Here is a 5,470-nt window from a genome sequence, read left to right as displayed (position 1 = left end):
CTCTTTCCTGTCAGTGCCATATAAAGATAGCAAGGGAAAAACACAACCAATTTCAACTCCAGTGTGAAGTGTGACATTTCAAAGAAGTCTTTGGCAGATATTTGTATGACAGATACCTCACAGTTGTTCAGAAACCTCCTTCACTCTCTGGTGCAATTATAGCATTTTTATAGAATTATGAGGAGCAATTCCATATAGTTTTTCTGCCTGCAGAGTGCAGCAAAAACCACACTTCCTGAATCCGAGTTGGGCTACTCCTTGCTCACCTCCATAGTCTGTGGTCACCTCAAACAGGAAAGGGAAACTGGCTCACCTCATCCTGCCAGTGGTTTCCCCTTCATCTTAACTCATCCTTGAGAGCCAGTGTGCTAGGACACAGCAACCATCCCCACCCACCTGCAAAGCAGTGAGAATAACTTAATCCAACAGAGGGGTGTCAGTGGGCTTTGCGAAGAAGGGCTTGGTAGTTAGAGGGAGAATCCAAATCACAGAGACTGGAGAATACTTGCCCACAGCCACGCAGGTGACTGCAGCACAGCAAAGCCCAAACCCCACAACTCCAGACTTTGCCCCACGACTTACCCAGGACATCAAAGCACAGAACTGCCTTTTTTTCTTTCAGCTCTCCCACACAAGTACATGACTAAGGTGACAGCAACAGGAACTACAAGAAAGTTTTCCAGTTCCTTGTTAATCCTGATGAACATTTAGAGTAACAGTTCCAGCACAGGTATGTAAAATCTAGAAAATATACAACTAGCAATTTCAGGCCAATATGAATAGTACAAATACCCTTATTTGCAAGAGGGCATGTTGCACTTATCAGGATTACTTCAGCCTTTGAGTTTTTTGTATGGCTTTTCCCCTTGTTCTCTTTTTGCCTCAGTTAATTCTAATGAATATGTGTGTGCATGTGTAGGGGATGCTATTTCAGTTGTACTACAGTAGGTAATGTTATAAATGTGTGCCCTTTCAAAACCAAAAAGATGTATGTGGTACCTCTCCTGCTTTGAGAGACAGGCCTGCAGCACTGAGCAGCTAAATGCTTTCTTGTGGCAGCAGTATTTTTCCGTGGCTGCGTGCTGCTGAAGTGTTTATCTTTGCTCGAGTTGCCTGAATATTGCAAAGCTACTTGAAATGATTCATGGGTCTGACAGATGTCTGGTACAGCTGGATGTGTCCTTGATTATCCCAAAAGTCTGGACAATGCTGTCATTCACCATTGCCCAAATTATCTCTGTATTGACTGCAGAAGCCTCTGTGACAGTACTGTAATGGCTAATTACCCAGGATACCTTTGATACTTACTTTATAGGGCTTTAGAAGAGTTTAAAAAAAAGGAGTGAAACAGAGGAAGAGAAAAGGAAAGAATTGGAGCAAAAACATACCAGTGAAAGTTATATTCTTAAATGTTCTAAAACAGTATATGCTTTAGTCTACCTGAAACTATACTGCATGGGTTATTATTCAGCCTGTCCTTTGAAAATGGTCAGATTTCCAACAAAATAGATAAGGAGGAAATGCAAAGAATCCTGACAATGATAAGTCATGGACAATAGAAGGAGCTATTAGCCAGGAGAGAATTGTATGTACAACATTCTTGAAAAGAAGATGATGAGCAGCCATTTGCCTGCTTTATATGTTGCTGGAAAAATAACGTTCTGCTTAGTAGTTAACAAAGACTGTCATAGGTAGTGATGCTAAACATGTATATTGCTATCTTGTAAAACTGCCAATAAGGAGGTATGAAAGTAAAGATCTCCTTTTCCCATGCTATCATTAGCCTGCTTTGAAAAAAGCAGTTTCTGCAAAGTACAACTATATTAAGAAAAAAGGGTGAAAGAAGATAGAGTACAAAAATGTCATTTTTGTGAAGATGAGGTCTTAATGACAACTCATGTGAAAAATAATAGCAAATCTCTGCTTTTTAGGGCAGTCTCTCCTCGTGGTTCAGCATAGGTCCTGACTGGAAAAGCATGTGTAACCCTTTTCCCCATGAGTTTCAAACAAATCAGAAATTGCCCAAGATCCACCACAGTGAGGTTGTTCCCACAAAGTCAGTGATGACATTCCCATTGGCTTTGGTGGAGGAAGAATTTACTTACCAGAACCAAAGCTTCCAGTTCAGACTTATGTGCCATCTATCCTGAACTGGAAGATGCCACCCTAGCAGCTTCTGTGGCGATGAATAAATGATTCTGTCTAGAAACCAAATTAGAATTAGGTGACCCAAATGCATGTGCCAGGTACTGCCTTAGTGACACCAATACAGAGAACATGAAAAGAAAGATCACACCTCTGGTCGTGTGTTTGTTCATCTTGCTTACTATTTATCTTTGTTATCTCAGACTAAATAATGTATTTGTTAGAAGGTGATGAATTATTGACCAAAACATTTGGATATCCCTTCAGATAAAAATAATAACTTTCTTTATAACTCAGAAGTTAACAGTCAAATTCCAGTTAAATACTTAAGAGAAAGGTGCCTTCTCCTTGTTTTTCAGGCCCTCCAAAGAGTTTATGTTATTTGCAGGTATATGTGTTATACAAAGTCATTTGCTAAAATATAACAGTTAAATAAAAAAACAACAATTAGAATGTTTGCTGTTTAAAATGCAAGGGTTATCCATTAATTTTATTTGGGTAGAAGATGATATGCTATTATTTACATTTCTTACTACGATGGCATTATTTTTACAATTAGGGTTCCGCTACTGTTATTTAAATTTCAAAAATTCTTCTTTTTATGGCTGAAAATTTCCTTACCTTTCATTACCAGCAGAAGTGTCTATTTGTCAATCTGCTACAATATCTGCAAAAATTAAGAAATAATATTTCAACATTTGTAGCAGAGGAACTAACCACAAACAATCACAGGAAAATATTGTCTACCTCTTTGCATGTTTATGGCACTGCAAATGGAAAGGCCACATATTAAATATTGAGCAGAACTGTAACATATGTAGTCCCATTGCTCAGGCTTCTGGAGGCTCAGACTCAAGTGCATGCAGACAAATGAAGTTTCTACTTCTTGCAGTGTGAGGTAAATCCTGACTGCTGCAAAATCTTGAAAAACTTTGTTACAAGGCAGGACAAATATTTGGTAGCACAGGCCCACTGAGAACATGCAGCAAGGCGTCAGCTAAGGATCTGCCCTGACAACATATATTTGAAACTTGTAATAAGTATTAGAAAGGTTTGGATAGAATAAAACTAACTAATCTAAATAATCACCTGTGCTGATTTCAGTTTTAATTTTGCAGTATCTCAATACCTTGAAGACATACATAGGGGCTGAATATATAAATGAAAACTGTCAGGGAAATGACAAAAAAATTCAAGTACTTTTTTCTGCTAGAAATACAGACTCTTTCTCATGCAGTCCTTTTAAGCTGAGCAGTCAGGAACAGAATCATTTCTGATATTTACCTTTCAGCTGCCTAAACAGGATTGTGTGGGGTTGGGAATACGGAAAACCCCAAGGTTGTTTAACACCAGTTATATTTGGTGACAGGCTTTGCCGTGCATTAGGTTTCAGCTCCGGACTTCCCAATGGCTTTTGATCACATTGCATGGTACAATTACTGGTTACTTCATTTGGGGCCATACATAAAAATTCTCTGAGATGAGTGTATGTTTTGCAAGCTCTCCTTCAACTCAGCATGTAGGAGTGAGACACTGACTGATGGTGTCCTGACGTGAAAATGTAGAGTGTTTTAGTGGAAATTTCTGAAAAGATTTAATTTACCAAAAAAAAGCCCAACAAAACCAAAGCATTTTTGTATTTTGCATTTTCATACAATTCACCAAGATCATTTGGCTGGGACTGGACAGATTGGCAGGAAAAGGTGGCACAGAGCAGTGCTCTGCCAATCCACAGCCCTTAAACCCACTCTTGATGGTGGAGCCAAGAGATCTCCATAGCAGGTACTGGCCCTTATGTTTCAGTACTTCTTTCTTTTGTTCCCAATTACTGAATATTCTAAAGACAAGTTTTGTATTAGTATTCCATACCTGTGGTACTGGGGACGAAGTACTTGATACACTCACCAGCCAGGTACCCAAGGAATGCATGTTCCCTGCTTTGACTGACCTTTTCTGCTGAATCTTTGTACCATGATTTTCAAGGGACCACATATTTCTACTTGTTGTACCTGAAGCACTTCAGATGAGTTTTAGAAAGAAGGTCCATAGTGTTTTCTAAGAAAGGCTGTATGAAGGACTCCCAGATTAATCTCTCACTCTTCCTTCTTCCTAGTCACTTTTGAAAACCTAAAGGAAAAGAACAGTGTGACACAGATTTTAGATGCCACAACAGACTGTTAATTGTGAAACAGTGCAACAGTAATAATATCCATTCAGCAGCTTTTCCATAGACTCAGTCTTGAACAGGATCAGTCTCTAAAAAACAATCACTCTCCCAGCTAGCTATCAAAGCCATATTTCTCCTCTCTCATCTCTTGTCCAACTGCAGGTAACAAAGCTAATTGTTTTACTACAGTCACTCAAGGCTGAGAACTGCAGTCACATCACCTTTACTCATAAAAGGAATTTCTACAAGTCTTCCTGATTGGGTTTGAGCCAGTCCGTACATTTATGCTCAGATCCAGATGGGACCTGAATTGGGACTATCCAATTCATGATTGTGAAATGAGAACTGGGATGCATAACAGGTTGTATGTGGAACAAAAATATTTCACCTCTGCAATGACTTTTGTTTTGGGAACACAGGAAATAGATAGGGAAAATGTTTTCTAAGGGAGAGGGGGCCCAAGCTCTGTGGAGAAAGTGCCGTGCCCTGGTCACATCCCATGGCAATGGCTGCAGGGGGACTGGATGACATTTCTTTTATGCTTCCTATGGAAAAGAGGCAGACTGTGAACTGCAGAGCTTGAATCCACTTCATGGTAATGCAGCAATTCAGAAATGTTAATTTTAATCAAGACTTCCTTTAGTATGCAGGAAATATGCTATACACCAAGGTCTTAAGAGTTTTACTGCAATTTTGTTTTAATACTGTAAATCAAACACTTGGCAAGAGATGAAAAAATGGGCATTTTGCACAATAGGCAATATATCCTAGGATTTAAATAGGATTTAAAGGTTGACAAACACAATTTTTGCTTTTCATAATTTTTAAAGACTTAACCACAATGTATAAAAGAATGAACATTGTATTAGTTATTTTCACCAGAGTTTTTGAAAGATCTAGGGGGGCTGGGGGCAAAATAAAAATCTGTTTAGAAAATTGTCACAGAGCCCCATATATCTCAGTATTCCAACTACTAACAAGATCATTGCAACTTTCTTACCAGCTGTCATACACATTTACAATTCCAATGATTAAAAGTTGCAAATATATTATAAACTTCACCACATGATATTTTCCAATAATACAAACAGCCTTTGCAGCTAGAGTAACGTGACATTTGAAGAAGCATTTTGATTACATCTAATCTGGTAAAGAACT

This window comes from Corvus brachyrhynchos, unplaced genomic scaffold, assembly GCF_000691975.1.
Source record: "Corvus brachyrhynchos isolate BGI_N302 unplaced genomic scaffold, ASM69197v1 scaffold255, whole genome shotgun sequence".
NCBI classification, from domain to species: Eukaryota; Metazoa; Chordata; class Aves; order Passeriformes; family Corvidae; genus Corvus; species Corvus brachyrhynchos.
The sequence above is the reverse complement of the archived record's forward strand: the minus strand, read 5'-3'. Positions refer to the sequence as shown.